Source organism: Podarcis raffonei, chromosome 7 (genome assembly GCF_027172205.1).
Source record: "Podarcis raffonei isolate rPodRaf1 chromosome 7, rPodRaf1.pri, whole genome shotgun sequence".
In the NCBI taxonomy this organism is placed as follows: Eukaryota; Metazoa; Chordata; class Lepidosauria; order Squamata; family Lacertidae; genus Podarcis; species Podarcis raffonei.
Window position 1 is genome coordinate 10653986 of NC_070608.1, and position 21961 is coordinate 10675946.

Consider the following 21961-nt stretch of genomic DNA (forward strand, 5'->3'; position numbering starts at 1 on the left):
TGGGAATTGCAGCTCTATGGAAGGCAGTTGTTGTTTAGTCGTTTAGTCCGGTCCGACTCTTCATCACCCCCTGGACCAGAGCACTCCAGGCACTCCTATCTTCCACTGCCTCCCGCAGTTTGGTCAAACTCATGCTGGTAGCTTCGAGAACACTGTCCAGCCATCTTGTCCTCTGTCGTCCCCTTCTCCTTGTGCCCTCCATCTTTCCCAACATCAGGGTCTTTTCCAGGGAGTCTTCTCTTCTCATGAGGTGGCCAAAGTATTGGAGCCTCAGCTTCAGGATCTGTCCTTCCAGTGAGCACTCAGGGCTGATTTCCTTCAGAATGGAGAGGTTTGATCTTCTTGCAGTCCATGGGACTCTCAAGCGTCTCCTCCAGCACCATAATTCAGAAGCATCCATTCTTCGGCAATCAGCCTTCTTTATGGTCCAGCTCTTACTTCCATGCGTCACTACTGGGAAAACCATAGCTTTAACTATACGGACCTTTGTATAGGTGATGTTGATAACCCTGCTCAACTCTGCATTCCAGCGGACCACCACATTCCAAATGGCACAGCTTTACCTGCTCAGTGAAAATGAGGCCTTAGTCCTGAGAGAAGGCTTGAGGTTGTGGTGCAAGATGGGACTTAAGCTGTCATGCGCTTTATTTATCTGTCTGAAATGAAAGCTCAGTGCTCTGCGACAAATGGAAAACTTTGACAATGCCAGAAAACTTGAAACCAGCATGGCCTGAGCCAGGCGGGGAGTGCCAAACCACGGTGGAGTCACCCTGTCCTCTCCTCGGGAAACGGGATCTTAGTCAAGGTTCTGTTCAAATATGACTTCACACACATTAAGTAAAGCATCCTCCTTGGTTTCGGCAAACTCCAAGAACATACATTTGCTCGGCCAGTAACCACAGGAGTCATTAATCACAGTTTCCCCCTCAACTTGCAGTATGAGGAAACTGTTTACTTAAACTAAGTGTAGAGAAGTGTTTTTATCTGAAAGAGTTCATGTACCAAGATGCCAATATTAATCTTAAATATCACCGCAGAAGCTTACAAAAAGCTTGGCCTATCACTCAACATCCAAAAAACCAAAGTGCTGCACCAACAAGCACAAAATAACCCCTCTGCAGCACCACAAATCCAACTCAATGGTGTAACGTTGGAAAATGTCAATCACTTCTCCTACCTGGGCAGTTATCTTTCCACAAGGGCTGACATTGATGCCGAAATTCAGCATCGCCTGAGCTCTGCAAGTACGGCTTTCTTCTGATTGAAGTGCAGAGTGTTTGAGGACCAGGACATTCACAGGGAAATCAAAATGCTTGTTTACAAAGCTATTGTACTTCCAACCTTACTGTATGCTTGTGAAACATGGACCACTTATAAATGCCATCTCCAACTCCTCGAAAGATTCCATCAACGGTGCCTCCGAAAATTTTTACACATCACTTGGGAAGACAGGCAAATGAATACCAGTGTACTGGAAGAAGCAAAGATCACCAGTGTTGAAGCAATGATTCTTCAACATCAACTTCATTGGACTGGTCATGTTGTGCGGATGCCTGATTATCTTCCAAAGCTACTACTCTATTCCGAACTTAAAAATGGAAAGTGTAATGCTGGTGGTCAACAAAAGAGGGTTAAAGACTGTCTCAAGGCAAATCTTTAAAAATGTAGTATAAACACCAACAATTGGGAAACATTTGCCTGCGAGCGCTCCAGTTGGAGAACAGCCTTTACCAAAGGTGTCATGGGCTTTGAAGACACTCGAACTCAGGACACAAGGGAGAAACGTGCTAAGAGGAAAGCATGCTTGGCAAATCCACACTGTGATCAACCCCCGCCCAGAAACCAATGTCCCCACTGTGGAAGGACATGTGGATCCAGAATTGGCCTCCACAGTCACTTACGGACTCATTGTTAAAACTGTGTTTATGGAAGACATTCTTACACTGCTATGAGTGATCACCAAATAAGAAGATGATTAATCTGTACATCACAGGCATGTGGACTTCCACGTAATTTGCCGGACCAATAGATGTGAGAACTTGTAGTGGCAGGAGGTGCTACATTTTCCCTGTCATCCAGCTCATTTTGAAATTATTAATATCCCGGCAAAGTACCTCCAAAGTGGAGATGGCAGAGTCTGTTGATTTTGGTTCTCTTGCTTTCTCATTTTTCCAGTCTTAAATTTAGTTCTCCACATTTCTTCAGGGGGTGTTGGTTGGTTTATTTTTTTGGAGAAAAAGCAAGCGAGAGATGACATGACGGGAATTTATAGCATCATGCATGGGGGGAGAAAGTGGATAGAGAAAAGTTTTGCTCCCTCTCCTATAACACTAGAATTCGATATATACGATATATGATATCTTTATTGTCATTGTCCCATGCAGAACAATGAAACTGAAAAACTACATAAAACATTCAAAACCCCCTAAAAACTCTGAAACTCCATTTTAAAATACAATATACTCCTATAGAGACTCCTTATACTGCGTTTAGAACCAAAATTGCATTTGAATAGAAACTGTTTCTCAGTCTTTATAACCCAGTACCTTCTTCCAGAAGGCAGAAGCTGAAAGAGATCATTTCCGGGGTGCGCACTATCCTGCGCTATCTCTGCCGCTTTCTTATGGCACCTGGCAGCACAGATTTGATCTAAGGTGGGAAGAGTGCACCCAATTATTCTCTCTGCAGTCTTTACAACCCTGGACAGCATTGTTTTCCCCCTGACCGTGCAGCTCCCAAACCACACACACAGGCCATAAGTTAATACACTCTCCACAGTGCAATGGTAAAATGCCAACTACAGGTCCTTTGAGAAATTGTTTTTCCGGAGGATTCTCAGAAAATATAACCTCTGCTGTGCTCTCTTCATAAGGTCTTTGCTGTTTTCTCCCCAGGTTAGGTCGTCTCTCAACTCCATTGCCAGAAATCGAAACACCGTGGACATCCGTGAATGTTGGGAAGTTCAAGACAGAGAAAAGGAAGCAAGTTTTCATGCAGCGCCATGTGGCACTCGCTCCCCCAGGACGTGGATGGTTTTAAAAGAAGACTGGACAAATTTAGGGTTAGCACATGTCTGGTATTTCCAGGACATAGCCAGGATTCGGCCATTGGAAACAGTGTCCGGTCAGAAATTGCTTAAATGTCCAGGGAAATCCGGACGTATGGCAACCCATGGCTACCGATCCACTGTTGGAGGCGATATGCTTCTGAATAACTGTTGCTGAAAGCTGCAGAAGAGGCAAGTGCTGTTGTTCTCAGGTCTTGCTTGTGGGAATCTCAGAGATATCTGGTTGGCCACTGTGAGGGAAGGATAAATAATAAATAAATAAATTTTTATTTATACCCCGCCCTTCCCTGTTCAGAAAACCGGCCTCAGGGTGGCTAATAACAAATTTAAAACACTTTGATGCAACAAAAAACATCATAAAATACAGTATAAAATGTGAATAACAATAAATTCAGAATTAAAAAATCAATTTAGGGGGGAAATCCATCCAATAAACTTTAGATGATCACCAGGGCTAACTGGCTAAATCAGTCCCACTTGGGCCAGTGAGGAGACCAGGGGAGAATTAGCTGTGGGATCCCAGAGTGGGTAATCTTCATAAAAAGGGGAGGGGGAGGGAAGGAAGGAAGGGGAATAAAAGATCAGGCTAACTTCAAATTGAAAGCCAAGCAGAATAGCTCTGTCTTACAGGCCCTGCGGAAGGAAGTTAAATCCTGCAGGGCCCTGGTCTCATGGGACAGAACATTCCACCAGGTTGGAACCATCACTGAAAAGGCCCTGGCCCTGGTGGAGGATAATCTGACTTCCTCAGGGCCCGGGACCTCTAAACTATGATTATTCATGGACCTTAAGGTCCTCTGCGGGGTATACCAGGAGAGGTGGTCCTGTAAATACAGATGCTGGACTTGATGTGCAAATGACTTGATCCTGAGGGTACTTCATGTATTTATTTATTTTTGTACATGAAGGGCTAGGGAAGCCAATCTCAGGTCCTCTCTGAGGAAGGGCTGGTGAGCTGTCTTTCACTGAAGGTCTTCAGGCAGGGACTGGACACCTATTCTGCTGGGGACACCATAGTTCTGAACTTCCTGTATCAAGCATGGCATTGGGTTAAAGGACCAAAATATTCCAGCCAAATTGCAGTTCTGTGGTTTAGTGTGGTCCTGAGCGCACCAGATAAAGGGGCATATGTTCATCCAGGAAAAGAGACTCCTTCACCGATCTGTGGGTTTGGACAGCTCCCAAATATCTGAGCCCCAGCAGATTCCTGGCAAATTGGCCAGTCCTAGTAAATTACTGGCATTGTTTTTCAAGGTTGCACCCTACCGGATCATCTAAAACCACAGCTCCCATCATCGCTGTCTCTTGGCTAAGTTAGTTGGAGATTAAAGGTCCATATTGTTAAAGCTATGGTTTTCCCAGTAGTGATGTATGGAAGTGAGAGCTGGACCATAAAGAAGGCTGATCGCCGAAGAATAAATGCTTTTGAATTATGGTGCTGGAGGAGACTCTTGAGAGTCCCATGGACTGCAAGAAGATCAAACCTCTCCATTCTTAAGGAAATCAGCCCTGAGTGCTCACTGGAAGGACAGATCCTGAAGCTGAGGCTCCAATACTTTGGCCACCTCATGAGAAGAGAAGACTCCCTGGAAAAGACCCTTGGGAAAGATGGAGGGCACAAGGAGAAGGGGACGACAGAGGACGAAGAAGAGAAGAAGAAGAGTTTGGATTTGATATCCCGCCTTTCACTCCCTTTAAGGAGTCTCAAAGCGGCTAACATTCTCCTTTCCCTTCCTCCCCCACAACAAACACTCTGTGAGGTGAGTGGGGCTGAGAGACTTCAAAGAAGGGTGACTAGCCCAAGGTCACCCAGCAGCTGCATGTGGAGGAGCGGAGACACGAACCCGCTTCCCCAGATTACGAGACTACCGCTCTGAAGCACTACACCACACTGACGAGATGGTTGGACAGTGTTCTCGAAGCTACCAGCATGAGTTTGACTAAACTGCGGGAGGCAGTGGAAAACAGAAGTGCCTGGTATGCTCTGGTCCATGGGGTCACGAAGAGTTGGACACAACTAAACGACTAAACAACAAAGTTCAACAATGTCTGGGGATCCAAGGTCCATTACCCTGAACCATGGTCACCCAGCGAGAAAGCCAAATTTAAGCTGCAAAGTATGAACAGTGCTTGCCCCCAAGCACAGCTGTTTTCTCTGAACGTACTCCGTATGTGAAAACACTCCCTGTTCTGCGGATCCTCGCGTCAGAAGCAGCCTAACAAACATTTCCCTTCCAAATAATTATTCTCTTCAGTAAATTTGTCCCTGGTATGCGAAGCAAATAACACGGTAACAAAGGAGGCTCTTTTCATGCTCTGACTATGTAGGGAAATAATTTTTAACAGGCTAAAATGCACCCTACCAACACAAACAACTCTCCAAGCAGAATATAACTTGGCAACGCAGGTATAGTCTCCAGTGCTGGTTTGTCCTTAAAAGACTGTTTTCTTAGTACACTCTGTTTGCAGAGTAAGACCATGGCTGCTTAATGCCCTGACTTTATAATTCTAGGGCTGTCTGATAACAGATTCTCATTGACTGTTGCAAGTGACGTACAGTGGTACCTCGGGTTACATACACTTCAGGTTACAGACTCCGCTAACCCAGAAATATTACCTCGGGTTAAGAACTTTGCTTCAGGATGAGAACAGAAATTGTGTGGCGGCGGCGCTGCAGCAGCGGGAGGCCCCATTAGCTAAAGTGGTGTTTCAGGTTAAGAACGGACCTTCGGAACGTATTAAGTACGTAACCAGAGGTACCACTGTATCTATGAATGTGAATGTATGGGGGATCAGGGTTGCATCTATTTGCCTGCCCTGACACCTACTCATTGATCTAAAGCCTGTGTAGGCTGTGATCACACTTTGGGAGAAACATGGAGAAATCAATGGCAGGATCCAGACACAATCCCAATGTCCACACATTCCACACATATAGAAATCGAATAAATATAAATGTGTAAGGTAGGGGTTATTGTTTTCGTTTGTTTCTATGTTATGCATTTTTGTGTTTTTTATATTGTGAGATGCCTTGTGATCCTTGGATGAAGGGCTGTATTGAAAATTAATAAATAACTAATAATAATAATAATTAATAATACAGTGGTACCTCTGGTTGCGAACGGGATCCATTCTGGAGGCCCATTCGCAACATAAAAAGAGCGCAATCTGAAGCACCATATCTGCACAGGTGCGTGGTGCAATTTGGCGCTTGTGCGCATGCACGAGTGGTGAAACCCGGAAGTAACCCTTTCCAGGAGAGCCAGTGTGGTGTAGTGGTTAAGAGCAGTAGTCACGTAATCTGGGTAACCGGGTTCGTGTCTCCGCTCCTCCACATGCAGCTGCTGGGTGACCTTGGGCCAGTCACACTTCTTTGAAGTCTCTCAGCCCCACTCACCTCACAGAGTGTTTGTTGTGGGGGAGGAAGGGAAAGGAGAATGTTAGCCGCTTTGAGACTCCTTAAAGGGAGTGAAAGGCGGGATATCAAATCCAAACTCTTCTTCTTCTTCTTCAGTACTTCCGGGTCACCGCAGGACGTAACCTGAAAGAACGTAACATGAAGCAAACATAACATGAGATATGACTGTAATAATAATAATAATAATAATAATAATAATAATAATAATAATATAAACAAACAAACATATAAGCATCCATATCCATGGCTCTCCTACTGAGCTATAGCCCTTTACTCAAAAATAAGTGTCACATGTTTGGTTAAATGCCTTTGCGGTCGTTTTGAAGAGGAGCCACAATGAATATTTTGCAAATTTCTGAATGTTCATGGCCTGGCTTGCACATAACACAAAGCCATGGTTTGTTTGGCCACCTTGGTTTGCTGGAGCATTTGAAGCCTGTCCACTGAGCTTGCATTTCTTTACCTTTACCTAGAAATTAAGGATGGGGGGGAGGAGGAGAGATTTAGTTTGGTTTGCATTTTAGTTCATACTGATCTCTTTTGCACTTCCTGATACGATAAGTGAACTAAAGCACAGCTACCCTTCAAAATCCCCACACTTCTGAATTTTATGAGGCAGGTCTGTGACCAAAGAATGTGCATAAAACAGGTGTGTATTGGGTGTAAGTGTACATAAAAAAGTGAAATAACATACAGAAATGCATCAGTTTAGAGACAACTGCACACAGAAATGCGTGTGTGTGTTTGTGTGTGTGTGGAGAGAGAGAGAGAGAAATGCACAGTAAATGCTCACTGAATTTTTGTGAGGACTTCTTTTTTTAAAAAATTCACAAACTGATGGGAGCTATAGTACGAAACATCTGGAGGGTGCCAGCTCTTATACTCAAAGTAGCACCAAGTCTTTTGCTCTGCTGGCACAAAGGGCTCCATTATTGCATGTGTATATGTCAGTAGCATAGTTTCTCCTAGGCTTCTCTCCTCCTTGCAAGACATTTTCTTTTTCATTCATCCTCCTCTCCAGTGCTGGATGGAGAAAGGTAGCCTTTTGCGGAAGTAGCTCTCTGATGAAGACCCATGAAAATGCTCATCAAAACTCACTCTAAGGAGAGCGCGCTCTCTCTCTCTCTCTCTCTCTCTCTCTCTCTCTCTCTCTGTGTGTGTGTGTGTGTGTGTGCAATCTTGACCATGAAAGCCAAGCTGAACATTTTTGATTGTCCTGGATCCAGGTCAGCTTGGCTGGCCCTGTTTCTTCTCAGTCCTCTCCTTCTCTTCCCCCTTTTAAGCCTCTAATGTGTTTCCCTGGCATCGTAGCCTCTCCTTGGTCCTTGAAGTTGGACTCCAAAGAAGATGCTGGCTGCACTCCCAGCCTCTCTCGGCTCCTTCATTAAAGAAGAAAGTAATCGACACAGCAGCGTTATTCGCAGAGAGAGGAGGAACTGCAGATCCACAGAAGTGATACCAAGCCACCCTAAGACTGTGCGAGACTTTCATTCCTGGCATTGGGTTACTTCTTGATAACACTCAGCTATCTTGATGGGCATAAGACATATGGAGGCTGATGGAGAACCCAATCTCCATCTGACTAGACCAGCAACCCTCACCAGCTCCAGCTAGATCATTAGTCTGGGGTGCTGCTGAGTTATACTCTGAAATATCTGAAGGTCACCATGGGAAGAAGGCCTGGTCATGCTTCCCCTTCTCCAGTCCTGAGCAAGAGCAGCAAAAGAACTTTGGGTTGACTTGAACATAGTCATTGCGTAAGTGGAACAATTTCGGTTCAGTATACCTGAAGGAGCATCTCCACCCCCATTGTTCTACCCAGACACTGAGGTCCAGTGCCGAGGGCCTTCTGCCGGTTCCCTCAATGCGAGAAGCCAAGTTACAGGGAACCGGGCAGAGGGCCTTCTCAGTAGTGGCACCCACCCTGTGGAACGCCCTCCCACTAGATGTCAAAGAGAAACAACTACCAGAATTTTAGAAGACATCTGAAGGCAGCCCTGTTTAGGGAAGCTTTTAATGTTTGATGCATTACTGTATTTTAATATTTTTCTGGAAGCCACCCAGAGTGGCTGGGGAAGCCCAGCCAGATGGGCGGGGTATAAATAATAAGAATTATTATGGTGGTACCTTGGGTTACATACGCTTCAGGTTACATACGCTTCAGGTTACAGATTCCACTAACCCAGAAATAGTACCACGGGTTAAGAACTTTGCTTCAGGATGAGAACAGAAATCGTACAGCTAAAGTGGTCCTTCAGGTTAAGAACAGTTTCAGGTTAGGAACGGACCTCCGGAACGAATTAAGAACGTAACCAGAGGCACCACTGTAGTATTATTATTATTATTATTATTATTATTATTATTATTATTATTACTTTTCCTCGGAATATTCAAGGATGGTGTGCATTGCAATCCAATAACAGTCAGAGGGTTCCCATCTCTGCTATAAATGGTCCGCACAGTTATGGGCCAGTGGCCCATCCAGGCCAGCATCAAGTGGGAAGCCCATAAGCAGGTCCTGAGCATAACACCACTCTCTCCTGAAACTGGTTTCCAGAAACTGGTATTCGGAAACGGCCTCGGTCCTGTATACCTGAAGGAGCGTCTCCACCCCCATCGTTCAGCCCGGACACTGAGATCCAGCGCCAAGGGCCTTCTGGCGGTTCCCTCATTGCGAGAAGTGAGGCTACAGGGAACCAGACAGAGGGCCTTCTCGGTAGTGGCGCCCGCCCTGTGGAACGCCCTCCCATCAGATGTCAAAGAGATAAATAATTACCTGACATTCAGAAGACATCTTAAGGCAGCCCTGTTCAGGGAAGTTTTTAATATGTAATGCTGTACTGTTTTTAACACTGATTGGGAGCCGCCCAGAGTGGCTGGGGAAACTCAGCCAGATGGGCGGGGTATAAATAAATTATTATTATTATTATTATTATTATTATTATTATTATTATTATTATTCCTTTCTACAACAGTGGAGGCAGAACATATCTCTCAGGGTCCGAAGCCATTGCAACCCTATCCCCCATGAACAGACGTAGGGCAAGGTGAGACAGATGGAGCCTTTGTCCCCAAAACACTTTTTATGTGGGCTGGTAAGTTGGCGCTTATAAGGCTGAGCCTACCATGAGCTTCTCCCTGAATGTCCCCAGACTCACAGCCTTTCCCCCCAGACTAAACGGCTTGCGTAGGTGAGTCATAGATCGTCTCCTTCTGGCTAATGTCCTTTATAGCACATAAAGCTTTTGTTGCTCACCTTGCTACGTGACGCAGACCAAACGGTGCCACATTTCAGTCTCGGCTCTTAACACCTTGTCCAAGAGGTCCTCAACATACCACTGCTAATGGTTTGAGGACAACCCTGGCTCCCTGCCCACCCCTTCCCCTCCTCAATTTTTTAGCTTCCTGCTGCTGTTCCCCCAAAGCCAGCCAAGGTCACATGCCCTCTGTGCTTTCTCCATCTCTCCACTAATGGAAAACACCTGCTCATTTCTCCGCACACAGCAAGGAACACTGCACTGGAGGCCTTGCCAACAGATCCTGGCTGGATTGGAACAACAATATTCCTTTTCTTTTTTTTTGCAAGCGAGTGATACAAATCTCATCCAAAATGCTTGTCAAGATGGGGGCTGTGCAGCCCAAGGCTCTCAGAAAGAGGGGCGATGGAAGGAAGGAGTCCACGAGAACAGCATGACAACGATCACATCAGGAGAGGTCAACCAGAGCTCCTCGCGATGCGACATTTGCGCACCAGGCCACATTGGTCAGCCTGGGTCAATTTCCTGCCAGGCCAAGTCATGTCAAGGTGACATCCCACCAGGCCTCCTCTGCCCCCTCAAGATTGGGGGAGGCTGAGCCCCCTCCCAGCAGAAACTGGAAGGGCTGTAGAGGCCTCAGCCCCATAGAGTTGGCACACCTGGCTTTCCCAAAGGAACTCTGGCAACTGTGGTTCTGCGAGGGAAATACCCCAAGACTATTGCTGCTGCAGGGATGTGGGTGGCGCTGTGGGTTAAATCACAGAGCCTAGGACTTGCCAATCAGAAGGTCAGTGGTTCAAATCCCCGCGACGGGGTGAGCTCCCGTTGCTCGGTCCCTGCTCCGGCCAACCTAGCAGTTCAAAAGCAAGTCAAAGTGCAAGCAGATAAATAGGTACCGCTCCGGCAGGAAGGTAAACGGCGTTTCCGTGCACTGCTCTGGTTCGCCAGAAGCAGCTTAGCCACATGACCCAGAAGCTGTACTCCCGCGGCCAATAAAGCGAGATGAGCACCACAACCCCAGAGTCGGTCACGACTGGACCTAATGGTCAGGGGTCCCTTTACCTTTACCTATTGTTGCTGCAAAAAATAAAGGAAGTGAAAAAGCAAATTCTGAAATGGAAGTATTAAATTATGAAAACAGACGCATCTCAGAAACCTGTAAGCAGGACATCAGTGCAATAGCTGCCCTTCTGTCCGGTTCCCTGACAACTGGAATTCAGAGATATACCAATTCTGAATATTCTCAAAATCAGTTATCATTACTAATCCTGTTGGAAATATTCTCTGTGAATTTGCCTAGCCCTTAATAAAGCCATCGGTGACCATCTCCACACCCTGTGGCAGTAGATTTTCTAAATTGTGTATTTTATGAGAAATTTGCACCAAATTGGTGGCGCATTTTCGTGAGGACTTTTTTCAAAGAACTCACAAACTGGTGTGGAAATGCATGGAACTGGACGTAAGATTTCAAAAGATGGGAAACAGAGGGAAACCAAAATCAACAGATTCATCCATCTCTAAGTGAGCTCCATTTTGTCTTTCACCTCAGTCAGCAAAAGGGGAAAGGCAGCCTGTAGCCCACTGGCAGAACAGCCACACTGTGTCAGAAGGTCCCAGGTTTTGGTACAAGGAAAAAATAGGTATAAAAAGATAACTCCTTGGATGCCAAGATCCAGGTTTGGGACAAGTACTCTTTGGTAAGAGAACCCTTGCGAATTCCAAAATGTCCCTTTCCCCCCAGTATAGGGGGGAAAGTCCACACGTTTGGTGGGTTAAAAATTGGTTTACTTACAAACTCTTCAAAGGTCAGGTTCATGTGCTTTTCCATACATCAGCCAGAAAAGTTGCACAGGTAGTAAAATTTGGCTTTGTTGCAAAGTAGTGAAAATTCCTAGCACAAGAGTGGCTTGTGAGAGCCATGCGGTTTGAGCTTGGAGGAACCAGCTGAGACCTCCTCACATGCTGAGCTTCCCAGGTAGACTAAAAGCTTTTTACTCTTCCTCCCAAGATGAGGGGGAGTGACCTAGGTTAAGCCTGACAAGATAGCTTACTCTATGGTCTTAACCCTTTCAAGTATCAGTTAGACTTAAGCATCTTGGTTATATGAGGTTGGTTATCTCACACCAGGTTCAGTCCCCAGCATCTCCAGGTAAGGATGGGAAAAGTGTCGGAATCCAAGCCAAAAGAGCAGAGCCCCCAGCTTAGCTCTTAGTCCAGAGGAATTTGGCCACCCTCCAGGTGCCCGGCTTGATTCCTTATGACCTCCCGTCTGCGACTCCCGGCAAGATCAAAGGAGGTCTCCAATCGGCGATTCTCCTCAACGTGAAGGAGAACACACCACTCCTCCTCCCCCTCCTCCACTCCCAGGGGGGGGGGAAGAGACAGACAGAAATATATCTACATGTCTTTATTCCTGTCTTTCACCAGTACAGAGAAAACATGTCTGCACACTCTGCTTCCCAGATGCAGAGAGAGAATAAACTCCACCCATGTACTTCCAGTACAGGGTCATGTGCTGCTCTGAGGTAACATCCGGCTCTCAGAGCACTTTACAGACAGTCCCAGTTTCCCATGGGACAATCCAATAACATCCATATCCTGTTTACCATTCCAGCCACCTGGTGCTTGCTTCTGCATTGCTCCTTTTTCGTAACATCCTCCCCCAAAAGAATCAATGCGTGTTGCAGCAAGCAAAGCATGATCCAGAGAAGAAAACAAACAGTTGTTATACACATAACACTCCCCTGTTGTTTCAGTTCCATCCTTGGAACTCCCCGCCACTGGTTTCCCCAGTGTACCTCTCTGGTTGTCTGGTTTCCAAGGAATGAGTGCACCTGCATTACCTTGGCTAGCAACTCTCTGTTGTGTCTTTGTCTCTGACTTAGACACAGCTCCAACCTGTCCTCGGTTGTTTACAACAGCAACACATGCAACAGCTAAGTTAGCAAACTCTTTTGAGTACCTCTTGGGTGGTTGACCCTTTGTAACTCTCTCAGACCTACGTATGAGGTGCTGATCATCTCTGCTCACTGGTCCAGTCTCAGGACCTTTTGGAGAACTAGTTCCAATGGTAAACAGTGGTTCATCCTTCAGTTGTGAAGGCCTCTCTATTGTGTGAGACTTCCTCTCAATGAGTGTGACAACTGAGCTCTCCGAGCTATCAGTGTCATCACTTTCTGTACAGCTGAAATCAGTGAAATCATCATCATCTGAATCGTCCTCAGTGGGAAATGTGTGTACTATCACTCTCTCCTGTTCAGGAGCACTCTCTAGAAATTTTGTGAGAATCACCTGACCAGATTCAGACAAAATTACTCTGTAGAGACCCTTTTCATACCCCACAAAAATGCCTCTGGCATTCTTTACTCCACCTGGAGCTTCTGTTCTCACATGAGACCCAAAAACCTTGAAATGGGCAACAGAAGGTTTTCTGTGGAACAGTTTCTCAAAAGGAGAACTTCCCAACTCTTTTGAAACCTTTCTCACTTTCGTATAACAGTACGACATCAGAGACTCGGCCCAGTACTCATGTGGCAGATGTGAACTTAGCAATTGCGCTTCAATCCCCTTTTGCAATTCTCTGTTCACCCGTACACAGACACCCCTGTTCCACGCTTCCGCTGAAACAGCAATCTTGTGTCTGATCCCATTCTTCTGCAGGAACCTCTGGAAATCCTGTAAAAGAAAAATCTGCTTCTCATCTGTGAATAGACAATCAATGTTAGCATCATGCATACTCTTAACTTTGTCATAAAACTCCTGAAACCTCTCCAAGGCTTCCTTTGGCTTTCTCAACACATAAACCCAGACATAGTTAGAGAAATGATCCACACACACAAGATAATATCTTGCATTGCCTCTAGATGGTTCTAGAGGACCAATCACATCAGCATACACCCGCTGAAATGCCCTGTTGACCCCGGTCTTCTTCTTGCTCACACCTGCAAGAGAAACTAGGTTAGACACAGATGAATTACATTCCATGTAATCACTTTGTGCAAAAGTCAACAAATATAGTCCATCCTTCTCCCTGGCCGAAAGAAATAACTCTCCATCTTTGTAGATCTCGCAGCTCTCAGCATCGTAGGACAGTTTCAGTCCTTTCTTTGCAATCTGCGAAACACTCAGCAGATTGAACGTCAATTCAGGAACCAAGTAAACATTGTTTATTGTCAAGTTCAGACTCTTTAGATAGACAGTCCCCACGCCGGCCGCTTCTAGCTCCTGACCATTGGCCTGTGTCACAGTGAAGCTTTGCTTCTTAAACGTTGAAAAGAGTTCTCTGTGTGGGGACATATGAACCGTCGCTGCAGTGTCGATAATAAACGCGTTCCCAACATCTGGCGTGGTTCCTTTCGCCATCAAAGCCTTTGCAGGTTCCACCATAGGCTTGGTACGACCTTTGCCTGACGCCTCAGGCTTTGCTGAGCGGCCCTTCGCTCCTTTTGGCTGACGTGGCTTCTTACAGCGCCGCTGAAGATGCCCAGCCTGTCCGCAATTGTCTCCTGCCTGAAATCCTGGACAGCTGCTACCAGTCAGTGCCAAATGGGTCAACAGCCTGGCATCAGTGGACAGCAACTTTCAGTGCCTTGGGCCAGCCCTGGTTGTTAATAGAGAAGAGAAAGTGGTGAGCTGGCCTTGGTGATGCAAGTGAGCATTCTGGCCCCTGTGGATCTGACAGCCAGATTGAAGAGAAGGACTGGTGTGAAGCCTTGTGTGAGAAACACCCAAGGAATCAACAACAACAAACAGCAGACTTTTGCTTGGACCAGCAAGTAAAATAATTATTTGTTTTAGAGTCAGGCAAGCATTCCGTTTGGAGAGAGTACGGCTTGGCCGTTCTAAAACCACCCCAAAATAATTCCTCAAATCAATCTCTGCTTGATAGTTGGAGAGCTAAATTCTGGAACGTTCTTTAGGAAACTGTTAGAAAGAGAAGGCTTTTTTTAGCACTTTGTGTTCAGCTGGCTTGCTTCAAAGGTGCATAGTATATATGTAAACAGGGATCACACACAAACACACACACAAACACACACTCCACAGTCCCAAAATGAAATATGCACCGTGGCTTCAGCCAATAAGTCATCTGCTTACAATCTCTTGGCCTTATTTCTGATTTACAAACAGGTCGCTTCATTCTTTATATGCTGTGACACACTTGAGTATCTCTTGGGAACATGCCCAGGACCACATTGAGGCAGAACTAGGCTGCCACGTGGCTTCTGAACATTCACTGCAAATCTGTGTGCAGCAGCAATTCCTCTTTTGCAAAAGTCACCCGCTGTTCTTTGAACAACGGCAAGTCATTTTTTTGTTCCCTAACTGACTTAGTGGTCTAATGCACAGTGGTAAAGGTAAAGGTAAAGGGACCCCTGACCATTAGGTCCAGTCGTGGCCGACTCTGGGGTTGCGGTGCTCATCTCGTTTTATTGGCCGAGGGAGCCGGCGTACAGCTTCCGGGTCATGTGGCCAGCATGACTAAGCTGCTTCTGGAGAACCAGAGCAGCGCATGGAAATGCCGTTTACCTTCCCGCCGGAGTGGTACCTATTTATCTACATGCACTTTGACGTGCTTTCGAACTGCTAGGTTGGCAGGAGCAGGGACAGAACAACGGGAGCTCATCCCGTTCAAACCACCGACCTTCCGATCTGCAAGCCCTGGGCTCTGTGGTTTAACCCACAGCGCCACCCGGGTCCCAGTACTGTACAGTGGTACCTCGGGTTATGTACTTAATTTGTTCTGGAGGTCGGTACTTAACCTGAAACTGTTCTTAACCTGAAGCACCACTTTAGCTAATGAGGCCTCCCGCTGCCGCCGCGCCGCTGGAGCACGATTTCTGTTCTCATCCTGAAGTAAAGTTCTTAACCTGAAGCACTATTTCTGGGTTAGCGGAGTTTGTAACTTGAAGCATATGTAACCTGAAGCGTATGTAACCTGAGGTACCACTGTATTTTGCATTTTTTTATCTCCCTCTCTCCTCTCTGTTTCTCTCCTTACTGACTTCTCTGTCCACCCTTCAGACTCCTGCTTGTTCCTGACAGCTGTGTATCAACAGCAAATGGCTTTCCCCCAAAGCATCCTGGGAACTGCATTTTCTTACGGGTGCTTAGGCACCTTAACTCTGTGAGGGGCAAACTACATTTCCCAAGATTCTTTGGGGCAAAGCCATGTGCTGTAAATGCGTGGCGCGTACACATCCAACGTCAAATTGCAAAGAGTATCTGGTCTGCATCGCTGATGTCTTTGCCTGGTTTTCACCTGTCAATGGAGACCGGGAATCAAATAGATTAAGAGGCTCTCTCAACCTCTGCTTTTCCAGTCACAAAATGTTTTGAAGTCAGGCTTCCAGCTATTCTCAAATCTCCTGAATGCCAAGAGCCTGCTGTTTCTCTGGACTCTACGAGGCACCAACGAAGTCTCGACCTCTGCCTTCTAAGTAAATTAGTTCAGTGGCCTCTCTGCTCGCGACATAGATAGGTTCATGGTGGTTCTGTTATTAAGCCTCTGATTAACCGTTTTGACCTCTTATGGAGGAAGGAGAGAGAGAGATTTCTCCAGGGTGTTAGATTAAGGTTACCAGATTTTTTTCCAATGAATCCAGGGACACTTTTCAACTTCAATGGATTTCGTATGGGGACTGATTTGTAAATCCAGGGATTTCCCCCAGGAAATGGGGACGTCTGGTAACCTTATGTTAGAGCATCCATGTGAGGGAATCCTTTTCATAATGGGACATCCCTCCATGATCTTGCCCCACAAGATACCCTGGCAGATATAAAAATGGAACTCCTATTTCTTACTGCCAGACCTGGGTTTGTTTGTTTTTTAAATTATTGTTTATTCCGAAACATGTGTTTAGTAATTTAATTCACTGAAATTGTAAATGCTTGTAGGCGCTACTACGTGTTTAAATTTGGTTGGTTGTTAACTGAATTCTAGAGAGTTCTCTAGTAGTTCTCATGGGATTGGCTAACGTTGGTCACATGGGAGGTATCTAGTGAACGAGAGGCTCCATTTTATCTGAAGCAAGATGGCTGCATTTTATAATCCACTGTGAGCACTGCGGGTTGAGTGCTTCTTCTTTACTTTACTGCGGGGAGTGCTTCTTCTTTACTTGAAAGGAAAAAAAGAGAGAAAAACTGCAGAAGAAGGTAAAAGTGGGCATCTTTCATAGCAGTTGCAAGGCATGGCCTAATTGAGATACAAAAGGCTGAGTACTAGAGCTCTGGAAAGAGAGGAAAATACAGTTGTTTGGGAATTAGAAAAGGAGAAGGTAAGTCCATGCTTGAAAAAGCATATGACTGAAAATATTCTGTTTCAATTTGTCTATAGCTATAAGTTTCTGCAAGTACAGTCTTTTTGAATGTTAAAGTCTGGACCTTGGTTTAATTTCCAAAGAAGAGTGTCAGTCATATATATGATTTCAGCTTCTTAGCTCCAGTTTCGTTTCTCTTGACTTCAACAACATGCTATTGGTGCAATTAGTGGTGAATTTCTGCTGGACACTCCACACATAATGCCATTCCACACACACAAAAACACCTGACCTAGAACATTAGTGGTATGACAAGTTACAGGGTTTCAGCAAGGAAGCTATGGAGTGCGCATCAACTGGAGAGCATTGCGCATAATTACCCCAATATCATCATGAGTCCAGATAATCATGGTTATACAATAAAAAGGGTATCTGAAGGTGGTCCACAAAATATTCTTGGATATGTGTATAATAATCATAGAACTGTAGAGTTGGAAGGGGGAACTGGGGCAGGGTACTAGCTTGTCTTCAAGTTTAGAGAGTGAAAGAGGAACTGGGGGGGGGGTCTATGTGGATAAGCATGGCATCAAGATTTTTAAAAAGAAAGTTCCATCCTTAGACTTGACAGTTTATGGGATCTTCTCATATGTGAAGTTTATGGGATCTTCTCATATGTGGGATCTTCTCAATGCAAAAGGTGTCAAAAAGATTCAGGATTGAATTTTGCTGAGGAAAATTCATGCCTAGAATTAGGAATGCGTATTTTGAATTTGAAATGCCTCATTCAAAAACAAAATCTGCCAAATCTGCCTGAATGCTCAATGTCAACTTGGGAGACCTAGCGTCAGCCAGAGCTGTAAACAGTTTTTGGTGTGTGCATTTTTTTTACATCCAAATATCAAATTCCTCTGCTACTGCAAACAATTTTTCCTGGAAACACACTTACATAATATTGATCTCTGGTTTCTGGTTTGGAAGAGAAATGCTTTTAATGAATTTATTTCTTTCGTAACAAACAACCATTGGAATGGCTGGCAAAGCAATGGAACTGGTTTGCAAACTATTCCAGTAATCTACTCAAAGAACTCAAAGAACAGCCTTTATTATTATTATTATTATTGTTATTATTACTATTAGAAGAGGGAGTGTAAAGAAAAGCAGATATTTCTCCATTTTGCACGTGGCATGTCAGAATGCAATTCTCGAATCTCGAACATTTCACAATTGCCTGGTTGAGTTTTACACCCACTCTATAGCAAAAGCGGTCTTCATGGCTTCAAAGGCAATGATGGGAAGGTAATTTTTCGTGCAAAAAGCAGGCAGATGCCTCTGTGCAATTGCTGACCAGGGCTGCCTCCACTGGAAGCCAGTTCTCATAATAATGGATGGAATCTGATTTTTGCTAGCTGAGTTATGAGCAGAGGAAGACAGCTGGAAATGAACTGCTCCTGTACATCCCTGATTTTGAACTGCCCTGAACCACATATTTCTGTTTATACTTTACACTCAGGCTTTTAAAGGAATTTTTATAGCAATTCCAGGAAATGTGCAAGCAGGAACGCGCAGCCTTGTCAAATTTACAGCTAATTGATCATGTCTCTTCTGTGCCTCCTTTTATATCTCGTTTGTCTATAGCAAAACTGGCTGCTGGGAGCCATGTGCCCAGACCTTCATGGGTAGCATTTCAAATTATGTACTGTGTTTCTTCATTGTTGTTGTTGTTGTTTAGTTGTTTAGTCGTGTCCGACTCTTCATGACCCCATGGACCAGAGCACGCCAGGCACTCCTGTCTTCCACTGTCTCCCGCAGTTTAGTCAAACTCATGCTGGTAGCTTCGAGAACACTGTCCAACCATCTTATCCTCTGTTGTCCCCTTCTTGTGATGGCCTGGGAATCTGATTCAGAAGCTGAACCTGAGGAGTCCCAGCCTGCACAGGAGTCCCCGCCTCCAGGGCCGGCTGAGCCGGGGCAGGGGCTTGAATCTGAAGGGCCTGCACCTGTGCCGGATCCTCAGGAGCAGACACCAGATGTATCCACTCTGGCTCCGGAGGTGATTGAGGACCCATTGCCTGCAGGTGCGCCTCTCCCAGCCCTGTCAGGGGAAGGTGAAGCTGCCCCTGGGTCCAGTAACCCTCCAGCCTCTTCTGAGCTGCAGAGGCTCAGGGCAGAGAGGCGGAGGGAACTAAGTTCTCTCAGGAGGAGTGCTCACCTTAAGGCCAGGAGAGGCGGCTCACCTGTGGGCCGAGACCGCCCTGGCCTCAGAGGAAATAAAGGCCAGTCAGCCCAGGCCCAGGTTGCGGGAGCAACGTCGTTGGAAACCTGTTTCTGCCAGCACCTAGACCTGTTCTTCCAGAGTTCCCAACCACGCCTGGCTTCATGCTTTGGACCCCGCTTCGCCCTTGGTGGACAGTCTCCAGACCCTCGACCCAGGACCAGACTCTGACCACGCCTCATGGTAACCCCCCCCGGGACCAGCACACTTCTCCTTGTGCCCTCCATCTTTCCCAACATCAGGGTCTTTTCCAGGGAGTCTTCTCTTCTCATGAGGTGGCCAAAGTACTAGAGCCTCAGCTTCACAATCTGTCCTTCCAGTGAGCACTCAGGGCTGATTTCCTTCTTCTTGCAGTCCATGGGACTCTCAAGAGTCTCCTCCAGCACCATCATTCAAAAGCATCAATTCTTCGTGTTTCTTCACACAGATGCCCAATACATACTGTATCTCGACTGTGCAGAATAAAACAGAAAGACAACTACAGTGGAACCTCGAGTTGAGGACATAATCCATCCTAGATGCATGTCTGCAACTCGAAGCGTTCACATCTAGAAGCGCCGCATCTGCACACACACGCGGCGTGATTTAGCGCTTCTGCTCATGCGCAAGCAGCAAAACCCAGAAGTAACACAACTTGAAAAGACGTAACCTGAAGCAGACGCAACATGAGGTATGACTGTACTCTCTCAACACTGTTGGTGGCTCTGATCCGATATTCCAAAAAACTTCAGAGTCAAATCAAAAACGATTTGCTAGAAGCAGATGTGCTGTTCTATGATTGTTCTGTGGCATTTTAAGACACCCCACAAATGTATATTTACATTTTTTTTCATTCACAATACTCAACCTCAGCGTAATGACAGAGTGTGTATCTTTTCCTTCCTTGATCATTTTAAAAAAGAGTAGAGAGGATGCACTAGAGGCTATTTAGAGTAAGATGCTCCTTAGAGTGAAGAATGAGGAAAGTGTCCATTTCACAAGGGTTGCTTTGTGCACAGCTGTTTTCCTGTTTGATACAATTTCCCTATTATTTAATGTTTACAACGCATCATGGGCCTGACAGGCCCTCACTGTATGTAAAATGATGGTTTCCAATTAAAAACATGCTCTTAAAAGTTTTCAACATCTGCATTGTGAAAAACAAAACAGACCAGTGGGAACTGCAACAAAATGTTGCAACGTATCCACCTCTTCCAACAGGAACGCTCTTGTCCAGGCTTCCAGCCAACCAGCCAGCCATGCTCTACTCAAAGGATACTCTCAGTTGTGAGAGGTCAAGAAAACTCTTCCATCCCCAACTCATCTTCTGTTTTGCCTTTCCCCCCCTAAATGTGAGGGCTTAGCCAAACTTAGAAAGCACCTAGAAAGCCCGGGTCCAAGAATTTCCCCTTTCCCCCCACTGTTTTGCCAGGGCAAACCTGCTCTTTAATGCTAAATTGGAGCAAACATCAGCCTGGAGAAAACCTGAATGGCTGTTTGCTCCGACTGAGCGCTAAAGAGCAGTTTTTCCAAGGGGCGAAGTGATAGGACATGGGAAATTGTGAATAAGCCCACAGTCAGCATTCTGTGGCTACTGAGCATGCCCAGTCTTCATCAGGACTGGACATGCTCCTTAGGTTTCATTTTCAAATTGCATTTCTGCAAATCCCATTGTTCTCCTCAGCATGCCGGCCCCCTCCCCTTGTTTTTCAGTGGGCAACCAATTCCTGTCGGCACTCAATGCCTGTGTTTGCTGTCAAAACAAACCAAACCAATCAAACTAGAAGAGCCCTCCTGAATTGCATCACACATGCACATATATATATATGGTGTGCTCCTAAACTGCATCAGACAATTGGCCCAGTGGGGTCTGTTATGGCTGGAATCAGTCCAAAGTCTCAGGCAGACGGCCTTCTTGGAACAGCTGCACGAGTTCCTATTCCACTGAAACCCGAATGTGGGAACTTCTGCATGTCGTGCAACGAAGGATGTGCGCTAACTCAGAACTTCCTCAAAAGTGCATCTAACCTTTTGTTATGTTTCCAGCAGACGACAGGCACACATTAAGTGAAAACAAAGAATTAAGGCAGCCTTGGGCCAATCCAAGAGTAGCCAGTGCCTTCCAGATGTTGCTGGATCAAAGCCACCATAAGCCCTTACCACTGGGCATGCTGGCCTGGCTGGGGTTGATGGGAGTTGGAATCCAGCAACAATCAGGAAGTTGCCAGTTTGGGAAAGGCTGAATTAACCTCTTTGTCCTTGGCAAGTACATTTCTTCTTTAATAGTTCCAATCGTTGATTGTGCTGCGATTAAGACATTTTGCCTGGCAAGAAAGGCTCACATTTATTTATTTTTTTGCTAACCAACCTGATCAAATGGCATCATTCTGAACCCCGTGTCTGATTTCTTTTGTTGGAACCTGAATACAATTTTCTTTTGTTTTCCATCCAACTGTATATTTTTTTCTGCAAGAGCAAAAAGAGCATGAGGAGGAATGGTGGGGAAGGAAAGAAGAGCCAAGCAGCTCAGGAAACGTACAAGCAAGAAGGTGATAGCCTAATAATAATAATAATAATAACAATAATAATTCATTATTTATATCCCTCCCATCTGGCTGGGTTTCCCCAGCCACTCTGGGTGCCTTCCAACAAAAGATTAAAAATACATTAAATCATCAGTCATTCCCTTCCCTAAACAGAGCTGCCTTCAGA